Here is a 17,125-nt window from a genome sequence, read left to right as displayed (position 1 = left end):
TCGTGTGAATTTCCAGAAGTTGATTTCCTGTGAGCTGTGAACAGTAACTGCTACAATATTTTGCTACATTAACTGCTATAGTGCTTCACCAAAAAATACTCCCGAATCCACACTTTTCATCGAGGCCACATGAATAGGCACACATCCATGCTGTAGATAGCATTACGTCTTCAATGAAATCACATTGACGAGGATCTTGATAGTATTGCACAAGTCGGAACATATGAGTATGACTGCCTTTGTGCCCCTCCAATTTGTATATTCTCTTGAGCATAATGTAGGTTGGCACACACCCAAATGTCTTTGAGCACAACTTGTGTCTTCACGTTTGTTCAATCCAAGAACTTCATTAAAAATTACATCCACGATCTACTTTTGGTTTCTTTCTTCGACACTTATCTCTACATCCCTAAATGCACAAAAAAACACAAATACACATGCATAAATGATAAAATCTGAGAAAAGTAATGCTCCATGTAATAAAAGAATACTTCGTATTACTTATACATAAGCACTTATCAACAATCAACTTGAAACTTATATTATTGATATGCGCTCTAATCTTGAATTTTTGAGCATTAAAGAGATTGGTCAACTTGTTGAGAAGCTGTTGGAAACAAAGAAGAATATTGTTTATCCACTTATGTTTCTATTTTTTAAATTGGCTTTAATATTATCTGTTGTAATTGCAAGTGTAGAAAGGGCATTTTTAACAATGAAAATTGTTAAAAATCAACTAAGGAACCGTATGGGAGATAATTTGATGAATGATTGTTTTGTTACATATATTGAAAGAGATATATTCAACAACATGGATAACGAAACAATCATCCAATGGTTTCAAAATATGAAATATTGCCGTGGACAATTGTGAATGATAGGTATAAGTTTGATCAGCACTGTTTTTTTGTCATTTACATTTTTTTATAATGCTTTAACTATATTTATAAATATATACATGATTTTCTTGTATTATAAATGACAATATTATGTTAAGAGACAATATCTTCTCTCATTCCATTTCACTTTCGTCACTATGAACCTGTGTATTTGGATTTGTAAGTTTATATCTATATTAGATTTAAATTTGGTTGAAAATAATTGTTTATTATAGTCATATTTCCAATGTACTCATTGTCATTTGATAGTATGATGAAATCATGGCTTGAAGAATACCAAAAAAGGCCATAGACGTGACTTATTATTACTTAACTTTTCACAACACTTGCTACTTGTTATGCATATGTGTTATACACAGGAGATTGTGAGAAAATAAATGCTAATGAAATGTAATGCATTTTTTATGTACTTTCAAGTAATATATGTGGTTTATATTAGAATTTTTTTTTTGTTTATTTGTGCTTCTTATAATGGTTTAACTATGATTGTTATATATAGATAAACATGTTTGCATGTAGTATGGATGATAAGACTCACTTTTTTTTTTCTTATGTACACACTGTATCTCATGACCCTTGGTATGAAACATGCTACAATGCTTCACTTAAGGCTAAAGAAACAATGAAGGAACCAAAAGCTCTTAAAAGAGTGTTGAAGATAGAATTTAACATTCTAATGTCAATATCATTGTAATGGGTTGGTTGGAGTGTATAACGTATTGAAGATATTGGCATTAGAATGTTAACCATATGCCAACTGAAGAAGCAGTTCTATTGTAGCAGTGTTACCGTACTAACTTACAGGAAATTTGGTAAAATGATTAAGGACCTTACTGCCCATTTGCTGATCGTAAGCCAGGCCGTATGCCATCCCGAAATCAGTTTTTAAAGGGATTTTAGGGCATCTTTTGAGGGAAGGAAGGCCTTGTTCTTGGAGCTTATCACCATTATTATCGATCTGAGGTATTGAAGACAGCAAGAGAGGGCATCTCTGAGGTAGAAATTGATGGGAAGAGCGTGATTTGGCAAGATCTACTCCTAGGGCACATTCTAGAGGATTGAAGATGACGAGTAAAGTCTTTCTATAGGGGATTCCAAGCGTCATTCGGCCTTTGATCATTGAGGGAGTTTGATGTTTTTTTATTCAGTTGTTTTCATGGATTCTATCTTGTATGTTGCTAGTATGAATAACTAAACCCCCAAGGTCACCGGATGTAAGTAAACCTTGGGGCTGAACTTGTGTAGATTGGATGCTATGATTTGTTTTATTGCATTTGGCGTTTGTGATCCATGCTTGGTGTAATTCATGGTATTGGTATGCATGAAACTGTGTATCGATTTCTAGGTTATACTAGGTTACGTGATTATCGCTCTTATATTAGACACTCTTAGCTTGGAATGGATATATGTACGAATACGCCATGATCATCGGGTATTTCCTATCCCTCCAACATTAGGGTTGTACTTAGTTTGTGTTTCAACCCTAATTTGAGAAGTCCCTTGGTCCCATTGCAATCATAGGAGGGTTTGGTCGGAAGAAACTCCATATCAATACTCGTACTGGATTAAGGGTTAATTGCCGTGATAATCGGGTTGGCCTACCTTAGGATTTTCTCGATCCAAAGCACCATTTGCATGATAGTTGTAGCACCCTTCGCACTTTAGTAGCCCCAAGGTGATCCTCATCCGTGACCACTTCATCCTCCTGATTCCTACCTGTGATTTGCATTTATTGTAGACATCTAAGTAGAATTTTTTATTATTGCTTTGTAGTTTCAACACTTCACTCGAATTTGTAGGTTAAACAAGACGCGAAGAGGAAGTAAGAGTAGCTTCTCGGGCCTTGGGAATATGACCCCCTTGTGCCCGCACAAGGGTTATTACTTGACGATCCGGGCACTTGTGGGATTGACTCAATCTAGTCTTCGTGCTTCAAGCCACTCTAGTGTTGCTATAGTGCCTGGGGCTCTAAAATGTCGTTTTTGGTGTCAATTTCTTCATGAATCCCGTTGTCGAGCTTATCTAGCCTTTTTTTATGCCTGTAATAAGAAAGAAATAATTAAACCATAAAAGGGCATCGATTCATTAAGATAATACACAAATAATGCACAACATATACGTGTAAAATACATACATTTAGGCATTTATCAACATCACATTCATCTGTCAAATTATTTGCCTAACAATAGACACAACAAGGTGCTTGGGCAAAAAAAAAGTGTAGAATACATCACATTCATCTGTCAAATTATTTGTCTTACAATATTTCTAAGGTTTTTATTACATTTGATATTGAAATATCATCTACATTTAATTAGATTGTGAAGTCAAAACTACATAGATGGCAATTTGTGTGCTGCTGTTGGAGTGTGGTGAAAATGTATATTCAATGGGGCTTGGAAGTCAAAAATTTGCTTAGGTATGTTTTTTTAAAAACATTTGGCATGGGCTGCCATTATGAGACAACCAACTTCCATTAGTCTTAATTACAAGACAATTAAGCAAGACAAGCTCCGTGACTAAGAGAAGCTATTAAAGTTAGCTTTGGAGCAAGTAGGCCAAGCCTCTAACTCCTTTCCATTCAAAAATATCCACCACCCTTTTGTCTCTTCCATTGGTTCTCTCCATTGGAACCCTCTTCTTGTTCTTAATGTTTGTCTTTCTCCATCTTGTTCTCATTATTATTTCATCTTTACTCCTCTTTTCTTTAATCTCTCTAAATCGTCATTACTATTTGGTAATTAAAAGCGACATCTATATAATATATGCATATATAAATTTAAGAATATCATCAAACAAACTTACACAGGTTATTAGATATATAAATATATATACACATAGACATATAATTAAGCCTGCTCTTATGCTGTGAGACCAAAAAGTGACAAGAAGTTGAAGCTGGAGTAGTACTATTTGACATATTCTTTAGAAAGAGTGTTATGCAATTGAATTGCAATGAAGAAATTTAAAAAAATAAATAAATAGAAAATAAAATACATGTAGAGACTGCAGTGTTTGAACTAAATTGGAGTGGAAGAGGTTCTTCTTGGTGTCATGTTCTCAAATCCTCTTCTTTCCTTTGTTATATATCATCACTTTACATCATTCCAATACCTTATCACTAACTTTTTCCTTCTAAAATCCAACAGTATCCCTTCTTCCAATTTCTTTCAAGTACGTCCAACACATCTGCAGATGAATCCCAGTAGCCATTTTGTCTTCAGCTGTCACTCTTCTGAAAATGAGTTTTTGTTCAAGCGTAGAATCTTATTGGAATCATTCATACGAAAGAAAATTTTACTAACATTGAGTTTGACATTTCCTACTATGTGATCAAGACCAAGTAATGACCCATAGAAATTAGGATTTTTATGAATGAATACATATTTAATGAAAATGAAAAACAATCTCATTAACATTGAAGGCTCTATACAAACACAATCTAGCTTTTAAGGATTTATGAAGTATTGAATTTTTAAATGTGAGTTGACCTTTTTTCCATTATACACTTGTTATGTTTATTATTGAGTTAGCTTTACTTTTGTTCTCTTGCCACCTTGAAGTAGTTAGCGACTCTCTGCTTTGCCTTTGGCCATGTAAATCGAATGTGATGTTGAGAAGAATCAATCCTGAGAAGAGCTAATTACCCACATTTAACAGAATCTTTCATGCTATATGTTTCTATTGTATAGTAAATGAGGGAATATAACGCAATGAGTAGACCAACTGTCTGCTGAGTGATACACCCATACAAATTATATCATTATAATCCTGATATTTAGCTGGTCTTTTAAAGCCTACAAAATTTCTGATGTAGTCAAATTGCGAAAGATAGGAAAAATTAACAATTGCTCTTGTCAAATATAAGATTATAACATGATATTTTAGAAGAAGATTCAAGTGCACCTAGAAAAAAATTTATAACACATTATGAATAAAGGATAATGTGGTTCTAGTTGATGGGGATCTGAATGGTTAATAGGAGATTAGGAATAAATGTCTGAGCAAGACTAACAGAAAATAATGTGTGGCATGAAGTAAAAAAAGAAGCTGTATAATAGAGATGAGTATAAAAGGCACCATTTTCTTGTCCATAATTTTTTCCCAAAAAATTTGTATGGTCAGCAATATGCATGTTTGGTTCCTTCATTGCTGACAGCTGGGCAAATCAAGATGTAACTACCTCCCCATTCGTGACTGTTAGGGATATGCTCTTGGACCTCCCCTTTGGTGTTATGAGGGGTGATCCTCTCTTGGCAAAGCTTACTACCAGATTCCACTATGTGACTAGGGATCTCCCTGATAAAAAACTTGGAAGCTAACTACTGATGGCTCTTTCTCTGTCAAGTCTTTCTATAAATTACTTATCGACAGGGGCTGAGATGTAGTGTCACCCAGGTGATCTTCAAGCGCTTCGTCCTACGGAAAAGTGCTGCTTTCACGTGGCTGGTCTGGGACAGAAAAATTCTCACGGTTGACACTCTTTTTGCCCGTGGTTGTAACAAACTTCCTACGGCAACCTGCCTTCTGTGTTGCTCTGATATTGAGTCGATTGCTTACTTATTTTTCAGGTTCCCTATGGCTAGGGACATTTAGGACAACCTTGCTCTCCTACTTTCCTTCCCACGTACCCCCTCGTCCTGCTCGGATTTATGGGGACCTTGGTACCGAGAGCTTAGTCCTCATCTCTCTCTATCATATTCTTTAGTTGCGAGAGTGTTTTTGTGGCAAATTTGGCTTGCTAAAAATAACTGTATTTTCAGTTAAGTGTTTATTTCTTTGCTTGCTTTATTTATAAAAAATTGTTACATGTACCTCTCTTGGATTTCAGTGATCCCAGTTAGGGAGATGCATAGGCTTGAGGAGTCTATTGCTGCGGTTCGGCGTTGCATTCAGTTTTCAGCCCCCTCCTGAGGAGATGGATCCCGATAGACACGAGGAGTTCTCTGGCTAGTCGATTCCCTGATGTGTTTCTGTGTCTTGGAGGAGTCCCTTTCTCCTCCTTCTAGTGTCTTTGTGTGCCCCTTTCTGTCTCCTGTGGTGCTTCTTTGTCTCCTTTTGTCTATGCCTTTTGTTTCCATTGCTAGTGGAGTCTCTGTCTGTTCTCTTTGTACTAGTTCTTTTTATTAATTCATTTGTGATTTATCCACTTTATATAAAAAAAAAGATGTAACTACCTCTGGAGATATACAGGGGCCACATATGTTGTAGCCAGACTAACCAAACCAATATTAGAAGACCAGAAATACCACAAATACCACATTAGAATTTCTTTAAAGGAAGACCTGATTAGAAATGAATACAAAAGAAGGAAGTGATGAAAGAATTTAACTGAAACAAGCTTGAGTAGGATGGTTTGATATGGATATGCTTAATCATTCTAATTGCATAGATGCTGCAAATCTTTCAACTTATACTAAATTTTATTACTTAGGGTTCAAAATTTATAACATTGATAATTCATATTTAAAGTTTTGCATCATTTCCATTACCATACCAATATTTCAAGCTATGCATGGTATGGATTTTATAATTTAGCATTTAATATTTTGTTTATTTGATTTTAATTACAATTATAGCTCTTTATTTGATAATATTTGTTTATTTATGTAGGAGAATCTCGAGAGGGTTGAAGATGAAAAAAATACTCTTAGCTTTTTACTTTATGTAATTAAGTAAAAAAATATTTTGTAATAAAGTAGACAAATAGTGTAAGGGGTTGTTTGGATTGGCTTTTAAAAAAAGTGTTTTTTTTTAATTTTGTAGAAGCACTTTTAAAAAAAGGACTTTTAGAATAAGTTAAGTGCTTATGCATATTTTTTCGTTTGGATGTATTAGTTTCAGAAACACTTCTGTAGTTGTGAAATGTTTGTATGTTTATTTAAAAATTACTTTTACAATAAAAAATTACTAAAATATCCTTTTACTGGATTTACTGAGGGCATTTTAGTAAATGCACTTAACCAAATAGCTTATCAAAAACAGCTTATTTCCATAAGCTAGTGTTTGGCAGCTTATAAAATAAGCTGTATTTGCGCTTATTTCACAGCTTGAGCTTATTCAAAAAAGCCCATCCAAACACAATATAAAACCTTATAAGCACTTAACTTATAAAATAAGTGCTTTTGGGTCAGCTATAAGCTGATCCAAACAACACCTAAAACTCTTTACATTTTGTTATTAATCAAAATACATTGCACTTGAGCTCATTACTGTCAATAAAAATCAATGAATTGAATTTAGAATACTTTTGAATGTATTGAAAGATTCATGTTTTTGATTTACAGGTTAAACAAATTTATTTATTATTAGTAGAAAAATAAATTAAAATTCAAACAAATTTAGAGGTGGGTATAACCATCTCTACCACTTATAATTTTTTAAGACGATTAAAACCGCTTCTACTTTTGTTATTAAAAGCTATAAAAGCGGTTGAAAGTTTGAAAACAGCCTCAAAAGCACTATTTTGACAAAAGCCTATTTTAAACTCAAGAGACAACCCAACATCTTCAACAACCAAGACAGATAGCCCACTATCACTATCACCCAACAGCTAATCAACAACCAAGATAATGAAAGCAACCTACCAACAAAACAAGGTCATTAGAAGCTCAATTGACAATCAGCCAGCATCATCAGAACCAAAGGAGCTATTGATACAATTGTAGATCAGCCAACATCTAACAAAAATAACAAAATACCTGCCCACATTGCGGATTAGTTAAAAACCCCAACAGCAGGTATTAAGAGAATTTGAGATACAGTTGTATAAGATTTATAAAAACTCAGTAAACAAACTCCTCATTTGATAAACTAAAAACAAAACATGCTCTCTTGCACAAAACCTATAGAAATATTATTTAAACTACCTAGTGAAACTCCGAAACTGTTATCAGGTGAAACTTTTCATCACCCAAACAAGTATGCTCACTCTTCTTTTTAATATAAAGAGCAGTTGCACATGGTCCATCAATCCTTTTTTATTATTATTATTTTTTATTATTTTTATTAAGGACTTGCCTGAAATATTTTCATGGTTAGTAATTAAACAACTTAGGCAACTCAAAAATGAGAAATTAAAAAGAAGAAATCAAAAAAATTTTCACAAATTTGTATGAAATTTGTGAGTCTACAACCAAGGAAAACTCTAATTTTCCTCCACAAATCAAGACTTAAACCCACCACAATCTATAATAAAAAACATCCAAAGTAAAAGAAAAGAATGGTTGTTACAGAAAATAGTAAGAAAATTAAGCTACGTACAACATAATATAGCTATATAAAAAAAAAGATCATCCAAAGATCCAAACTTCAGTAAATCCCAACATTAACAGTCATGATGAATTAAATGATTTAAAAAAAAAAAATCAAGTGAAAACAAATGGCACCTACTTGATCAGAATGGTGGAAGAGCCACAAATTTAGCCGTTCTAATAAACAAAGCTATTTAGATGATCAAGAGAAAGGATGAGCTAGATCTAGCCATTAGGTTGAGCAAGAAAGAGAAGCATGAATGAGAAGGACTTGCAGTCTTTAGATGAGAAAGAGATAAGAGAAAGAGAAAGAAGAGAGATTTTTGCATTTGTGAAGGGTACACATATGATTTCATAGGATGGAAATGACTATTTCCCCGTTTCATTGGGTAAATGGTCATTCCCTTGGTATGGTGAACTCTCTTCACCTGAAGGAAATAACCATCCGGTCCTTTTTGGTACCCAGATAAAGCAACTACTTTCTGTAAATAATGGTTTCAGGGAACCATTATTGCAATTCAAACCATGTTTCGTTGGGAGAATAATTTACTAAGAATTGATAAAGTAAGGGAGACGTGACAGAACTATTTTTATGTCATTAATATGATGATATAAATTTATTTATTTATAAAATATTTTGAATATCATTATGTGATTCAATTATTATAATTATTTTTAAAAAATTAATTACTATAAATAACTATATAATTAAATAAATTTTTTTTTTTATAAAATATTTCAAATATCATTATTCATTCAAATTATTATTATTAAATATTTATACTAAATTCTCATATTTATGATTTGTCAATTCAATGTTATAATTAACTATTTAAATTATTAAATTTGATTATTTACCAAAATTTTGGCTGATTAGTGCCTCAAACCATTGATGTATATGATATATAAGAGCAACATTATTAGGTTTATTTACTTATTGCACTCCGCTTGTTAAGATTTAATAGATGGAGTGGATTTGAAGCATTCTTGAGTTTTTTTTCCGGAGGATTTCTTATTATATTATTTTTTAAATATTAAAAATATTTTAAAAGTGGCATCCTTTCATGTCTTGAAATAGTTATAACTATTAGGATGTTTAAGACACATCTTATGCCTAATGACGGAGTTAAATGTAGTTGTAATAAAAGAGTTAAAAGTAGTTAAAAGGTATCTTTGGGAAAAGAAAAAAATTACCACTTCCAAAAGTCTAAACTAGTATGAAGAGAAATCTTTAAGGGGTTAATTTTTTAGCAGGGTACCAAACTATGGTCATTTTTCATTATGGGGTCCAAACTTCAATTTGAATCAAAATGGTTACCCAACTTCAATTTTGTTTTACAGGGTGATTACCTGAGAGATTCCGACCTAATTTTTTTTACGATATAAATGCTGAAAATTTTCTGTCAACATATGCATGGCATACTGTCCGCCCAATTGGCAATTTCATTTCAGATGTTGATAGAAATTTATAGCATCAGGTCATCAAAAATAAGCCAAAATCTCTCGGGTGACCATCTAGTGAAACAAAATTAAAATTGGGTAACCATTTTGATTCAAATTGAAGTCTGGACCCCAAAATGAAAATGGGTCATAGTTTGGTACCCTATCAAAAAATTTACCCAATCTTTAAGTATTGAATGAATATATAGAACACTTGGAAGATTTTTCTTCTTTTCTACTGCAACAACAAACACATTCACTATTTTCACCTTTCACACACGAAAAATGGTTCACACCTACAATTCAAAGTGCACATCTTGTGTTCTTATTTGTTAAGAGTTCTTATAATTCTTGCAAATTTTAATTACTCTTACAATATAAAAGAGAATTATTATCCTACAAGAAATGGCATCAACATTGAAGCATCTAGTCACTGATTTCGCGAAGCATGAAAGGTCTGATGGAGGTAACTTTATACATTGGAAAAAACATATTCACTTCTTCTTAATTTCTCTCCAAATCACATGTCCTAAACACTCCCAAGCCTTGAAAGCATGATAATGAAACTATTGTCAACTAAAGAAGACGTCAAAAATGGGAAATGGATGATGAAATTTGCCTGGAGCATATCCTCAAACTCTTTGTTTGACATTTTTTTATGAAGAGATGACAACGAAGGATTTATAGATAAAGCTTGAGACAAAATACATGAGGGAGGATACTACAAGTAAGAAATTTCTCGTCTCTTGCTTTAATAATTTTAAAATGAATGATGAAAGGTCAAGTATGGAGCAATTTGATGAATCTAAAATCATTTTAAATTACATGACTTAATAAAGATGGAAGAGGCGATTATAGTCTGGTGAATCATTGATAAACTTCTTCCTTCTTGAATGGGCTTAAAACTAAAGGATACATTCAAGCCTTAAGGGTGGTCAGTGGGCTATTTTTCTTTTTTCTAGTAGTGAAGTTCTTCCAGCGTTTCTTGTTTCGAGAGGTTTTGTGCTCAACCAACTTAGGTCCTCTCTCTTGTTCAACGATGTTATTGACACGTCCGTATATGCGTGTAAACCGCAAGTGCACGGGTGTCGAAGTAATAATCCCAGATGAGTGGCTATCGTATCCACATAGAGTAGGGAATAAAGACACTTAAGTTGTTTCTTAACTAATGTAGAAGATGAATAGTGATATGTGTGACAAAATATGAAATAACAAAAATAAAAACAACAAGATAGAGAGCACAAGTAAAGGAGAAGGTAAGGCAATCGATAAAGATGGGGTACCCGGATATTGATCCGCCTAGGATAATCGTTTCAAGTGCAAGAACCCTCTATTATACTTCCTAATTGATGCATCAATGAGCTGTGGAAATCCTTAATTACATGATCCCAAATCTAAGGTCAACCATGCCTAACTCTATACATGTCCCGGAGGAAAGATTGAATAACCTCTCAAAATCGCACTCGTATAAAATTGCAATGAGCTCTAGAAATTCCAAGTGATAAACCTTATTCCTATGTATAGACCTAACCCTTTGGTCCAGGTGAAAGATCCCTAGCCACAATTAAGCCCTAGATGCTAAAATCACTTCAACATTTCACTCCGTTGCACTCGCAACTAAGCCCCAGCGGAAGGTCATCCCTTAGCCCATTCACTCTACTATGACCGCAAAGAACTCTTGGAACGTGGAGGTAGGATAGATCACACCGGAGGGGAAAGGGGACGCTCCGCTACCTCTCGATTCACCCTCTCAACCCTCTCCAATCTAGCTTTGTCTAACTCTCATGGTGTGTCACTCACTCACAAGAGTTACCAACAAGAACTCTCAACCCTAGTGTCACTCTAGGAGAGTATTCATACAATCAAACATACAAGATTGGAACTCACAATAAACATCAATTAATTGAAAGCATAATAAAGAAATTCAATGAAACGAATACATCCTAGGGTTCACAAATACCTCAGTACCCACTAGGGGTTTAGCTCTCCATTGAGTTAGATACAATCAATGAAATCGAATGTAAAAACAAAGCATCCATAGAAGATACCCTCGTTAGTCGTGGCGATGGTCTTGTGGAGAGTCCTCTACTTGTCGCAAGGGTCCCTTTGTTCGGCCTAGTATACACCTCGCCAGATCGGTGCTGACGAAAGCTCTCCCACTAACCTTCTTCCAAACGGCGCACGATGTCAGAGCCGTATAACCTCTCTAAAGCCCTAGCTGATACCTCTCAAAACCCTAGCCGCCGCCCTCTCTCAAGTTGGGGAAAAGATGGAGAAAAGAATGCTGAAATCGGGGCTGAAATCGGCTTTTAAAGGGCTGGAATCGGGATTCCACACGCCCGTGTGAGCGCCCCTATGGATTTTTCAGACGGATGTGTGGAAGTTCCACACGCCCGTGTGGATTCTCTGTTTTTCTATTTTCTCGGCGGGCTGTGAACAGTGCTGGTACAATATTCTTGCTACAGTTTTGCTACATTGTCCTACTACAGTACCGGCCCGAAATACTCCCAAATCCATGCTTTCATCGAGGTAACGCAAACGGGCACACATTTACGTCATGGATCGCTTTGCTTCTTCAATAGCGGGCATGTTGGTGGAGATCTTGTTCTATATGCACAAGTCGAAATGCTTGAATGTAACTGGCCTTGTGCACACATTCCCCCATCTCAAACCCGACCTATGTCTTCGCGTTTGAACCTTAGTAAGATTTCCTCCAAATTGGTGCATTACGACCCACATTGGCTTCTTTCTCTCATATTCGGTCTCACAACCCTACTTGCACGAAAGTAACATAAATACACACATATTAGCATTAAAACCCGAGAAAAGTAATGCTCAACACAAGGAAAGAACACTTCGTATTCTTATCGCACAAGCACTTAGCAAACTCCTCCACACTTAAGCTTTTGCTTGTCCTCAAGCAAAAATTAAAACATTAAAGCATAGACAAAGGAAATATTGGAAGTGCTTGGCCTTAGGTTCACCAAAGTATACAAAGAGAGCATTCTACAAGTAAGGGAAATTTCAACACTAAATACGAAAAATCAATGCTCTAGCTAAAAACTTGAATCAAAAAGGACAACAAACCCGAAATTTTGTAAGTGTGTGAACTCACTCAAGCCAACCCAAAGTATACTCCCCAAAGTTCTACGTATAAGGGACTTATTTATCTACAAAAGGTTACAAAAATTCAAAAAGGGTAGTAGCTTCACACATCCTCTAAGGTAGCCCTTTCCAAAGCTGCCACTAAGGTGGCTTTCACACTTTCGAGGTGGTAGCTCTTTCTACCGGGTGGTACCTTTCACACATCCCATGAGATAGCTCTTTCTCTCATTAGGGCATAACTAGTATTAGACTTATGAGAGTAGCTTCATACATCATAGGTGGTAGCTCTTTCCATCCAACAAGCACAACTAAACAACAAAACTATTTTATTCTTTTTTTTTTCAGAATTAACACAAGAAACAACTATAACTAGTCCCTTATACGTCAAACATGAGTTTCCAAAAGAGTTCAAAGAGTGAGTAGTGCAACAAGTGTCAATTGGGCAAAAATTCCTAGAAATTCAAGCAAAACCTAGAGCATGAAAATATTCAATGTTAAAAATTCTCCTAAACTCAAGAATACAATCAATGCAACTAAGATGAACCACCATTGGCTATGTGAGCATGTATATCAATCAAAACTAGTATAAAAGAGATATGTGCACTATGAAACTCCCCCCCACACTTAAGTTGTACATTGTCCCCAATGTACACATGCAAGCTCATTCATAATGTAAATCAATTAAATTCAGATGTGGGAGAAGCAATCAAAACAATACTCCCCTGACTCCTACTGTTACATTTGATGGAGCGAAGTCCTTGGGAGTGTTGTTCCAACGGATTGTGAAGCTCACACGGCCAACTGCCGAAACACCTTGGCCGCGCCTATGACAAAGTCTCAATTCCCATGATGACAAGACCATCTGCACGCATACATGAGGGGGTTCAGTGAAGCTCAATAAAAACAAACACAACTCGAGTATATAAAAGATAAGACAATGAATACAACTCGAGATACAAAATGAAAATAAACTCAGAAAGAAAGTCCTTTCTAAGTATACAAGCCCAAAATAAAATGCGGAAGTAAAAGATGTGGTAAATAAAATCAAGCGTCGATGTCGCGCTCTGGCTCTACTGCAGCTGCTGCTAGATCAAGGGGTGCTGGTGAAGGTGGTGAAGGAGATGTTGGAGGGGCTGGGGGTCTGCTTCTCAATAGTTGTCATAAGAAGTCGAAACATGCCATCATATCGACATACTATACTGACTGTATCGACCTCATCTCGATGATCTCAGACCGCAATACACTCATAGTGCTCTCGAGCCTCTCTATACGATCATAGGCTCCTAAAAGGGTACCTGGGTACCCTGAGGTCTATGTCGCCGTCGGTGTAAAACCCTCCGCTGCATCCCTGCCGCCTCCAGCGCTCTTAGTGGTGGAAGTATCTAAAATGTAAGCTCCAGGCCCATATCTGCGCACCACTCCCATCATCCTGAGAGTATCAAGTCCAAGCGGAGAGGGAATAACTATTTGATCGGTATCCCGAAGAGCATCACCGAGACCCATCCCCAGAATGAGTCTAGTAATGTAGGGACCAATAAATAATACTCCTACTGTCCCGTTCTGGCCTTAGTATCGCATGTAATCTGCCACAACGTGCCCCAGATGAATAGGCACGGACCTAGCCATAGAATACAGATAAAGTAAACTCTGTCGGCTCAGAGTACTAGTGTTATCACCTCGGCCATCCACAGATCTGCTAATGACAGCGAATAAATATCTGTAGCTCAGCCGAGACAGACATGTGGCCTTGGATACTCCCGGTTCATGATGCCCTGTCCGCACAAGACCCGGTAAGCCTGTTGTGGGCTCAAGGTGCCAAGGTAATCTGTTGGCAAGTGACTATACTCCTCGGTTTCTTTGTATGCCTCGTCGTACAAGCCCATGCGAACCAAAAATTCGGTGACACTCATGGCAAATTGACGTCCAGACGCTCTAAACTGTATGCCATCAGTGATGTCAAAACTCCCATACTGCTGCGCAAACTCAAAAGATGCCAGCACCTCCAGTGTCAGTGGCCGAAAAACTGGCTCCCGTATAGACAATAATCTTCGCCAGCTTCCCACAGCCGTCAGCGTGTCAAGTTCCCTGACTAACTCGTCACCCCCTGGACCACAGATAGCACGCTCAAGTCCATGAACCGGAATTCGCCAAACCTAAGTCCCGATAACTGTTCAAAACGTGCCCGATGCTCGGGATTTGAGAACTCAATATGTGTCAACTTGGGTGAAGGTTCTCTAGGACGCTTCCCTTCTTACCTCCTCGAGTGAGGTGCCATTCTTGCGAAAAATAAGGAAAAAAACGATCAAATAAACTCAGAAACAACATACTGCAAAATTCCACACGGACATGTGGAAATTACCCACGCCCGTGTGGATCTGCGTGGTGTGAAAACCGCACGGTTGTGCACCAATTCTCCAAAAATTCAACTTAAAACCGCCCATAAGGGCTTCCTAAACATGCATCAAACATTATATTATGAAAATTGGAACAACTCAAGATTTTTAATCCAATAAAAACCCAGGATTTGCGAAGAAAAGAGGATAAAAAAAGGTTACCGATGAAATGGATGATAATATTTCGAAAATCGGCACGAAATGTGAAGAAAAATCCTCCAAAACAATGGTGAAGGCTAGGGAAGTTGATCATGAGTGGTTTTCGGGTGATTGGAGATGAAGAAGAAGAGGATCCATGAAGATTTTAAAGAAAAACTCGCGTCTCTTGGAATTTTGTGCATCCACACGGGGTGCGGAAATTACCCACTCCCGTGCGCCTCCACAGGAAAGCTTCACAGGGGCAGGTGCACGCCCCTGTATGCTCTCGGGAAAACACTCACTACCTCTAAACGCAAATACACGGGCGTGTGAAAAATACCCACGCCCGTGCGCCCGACCCATAGGGGCAGCCGCACGCCCCTGTGGCTGCTCTGGACATCCGAGAAAAATTGCTAAGTATTTCGCATGCCCGTATGGAAATTCTACACAGGCGTGGGCATTCACAAGCCCAACTCACAGGGGAAAGCGCACGCCCCTGTGACTTCTCGGGATGAAGAGAGCTCCTCTGCAGATATTCGCACGGGCGTGCGGAAATTACCCACGCTCGTGTGATTTTCACAAGGTCACCCACAGGGGCGAGTCCACGCCCCTGTGTGCTTTTGGGTAAATCTGCCAGTCTCTGCAGGAATTCACACGCCCATGCGGAAATTACCCACGAGCTTGCGAGGATTGCATGGTCATTCACATGGGTGAGTCCACGCCCCTGTGCCTTCTCTGGATGAGCTCGCAATACAAAACCACGGGTGTGTGTTAATTTCACACGCCCGTGTGTTTTCTCTAGATGCCTTAAAAAATTCTGCAGGCTCTGTTAAAAAATTTTGAACATGTTTACACACTCAGAGCCTGCCCCAATATGCAATTTATACCAATGAAAATCATGAGAAATAGCTCAAATGACCAAAATTTCACCCAATTCAAATGAAAACACATAATGAACTTGAAAACCAACGATAAAATCACAGCAGAAATATAAAACATCAAGACACCAACACTCAACAATTTATTCAAGCAACATTAAACTACCAAATTAAGAAAACAGTAAACACTTGTGTTGCCTCCCAAGAAGAGCTTGTTTAATGTCACTTAGCTTGACGTAGCTTGTCTTACCTCACGGGGCTTATAGATGAAAGTTGCCCTCTTACCCATTGCATGGAAACATGATGAGCAAAATCTCTTGAGGGTAGAGGGTGAATTGTCGGGCTTGGGGCCGCCTAGCAATGATTCACCCAGTTTGTTCGGTTCACACATGTCTCCGACAGTCTTGGAGCATTTCCGGTGGCGTCTCCTAGCCCTCTTCAATTTCTAGAGCACCTTCTTCAAGATCCCCGGGGTAGATGGCACTTCTTCCGTCGAACCAAGCAGCATTACTTCTTCATTGTCCTCCTCTTGGTCGAACAAGCCTTCGTATGGATCCGGATTGAACATTTCCTGCATGTATTCATCAACAATCTCATCAGTAGCATCTTAAAAAATACAAACTATCATCGAAATCAAGAGAATGTCGCATGGCTTCAGCAAGGCTGTATGTGAGCTTGTCATCTCCAACTCTCAAAATTAGCTCTCCGCCGTCCATGTCAATCAATGCCTTGGAAGTCCGCAAAAATGGCCTCCCAAGTATCAAGGGTACATCCGCATCCTCATCGACGTCTAGCACTACGAAGTCTACAGGAAATATATACTTGTCCACCTTGACAAGCACATCTTTAATGATACCCCTCAGATGTCTCACCGTTCGATCCACCAATTGCAAAGTCATCCGAGTAGGCCTAGGCTCGCCCAAGCCTAGCTTTTGAAAAAAGGTGTATGGCATGACGTTGATACTGCCCTCTAAGTCTGCCAATGTCATTTCTTCACCTAGATTGCCAATATTACACGG

At 37.3% G+C, this 17,125-nt stretch overlaps 1 long non-coding RNA gene across 1 annotated transcript; it reads right to left on the bottom strand.

Annotated features, from left to right (window-relative positions):
- Nucleotides 1-2,717: 2,717 nt before the first annotated feature.
- On the bottom strand, nucleotides 2,718-8,480 carry LOC120275211. The gene is made up of 3 exons (XR_005541082.1): nucleotides 8,292-8,480; nucleotides 7,487-7,600; nucleotides 2,718-2,938 (listed from the first exon to the last, which is right to left on the bottom strand). It is a non-coding gene; the product is annotated as an uncharacterized LOC120275211 (long non-coding RNA).
- Nucleotides 8,481-17,125: the final 8,645 nt, after the last annotated feature.

This window comes from Dioscorea cayenensis, chromosome 14, assembly GCF_009730915.1.
Source record: "Dioscorea cayenensis subsp. rotundata cultivar TDr96_F1 chromosome 14, TDr96_F1_v2_PseudoChromosome.rev07_lg8_w22 25.fasta, whole genome shotgun sequence".
NCBI lineage: Eukaryota > Viridiplantae > Streptophyta > Magnoliopsida > Dioscoreales > Dioscoreaceae > Dioscorea > Dioscorea cayenensis.
This window is presented reverse-complemented; position numbering and strand designations above follow the sequence as displayed.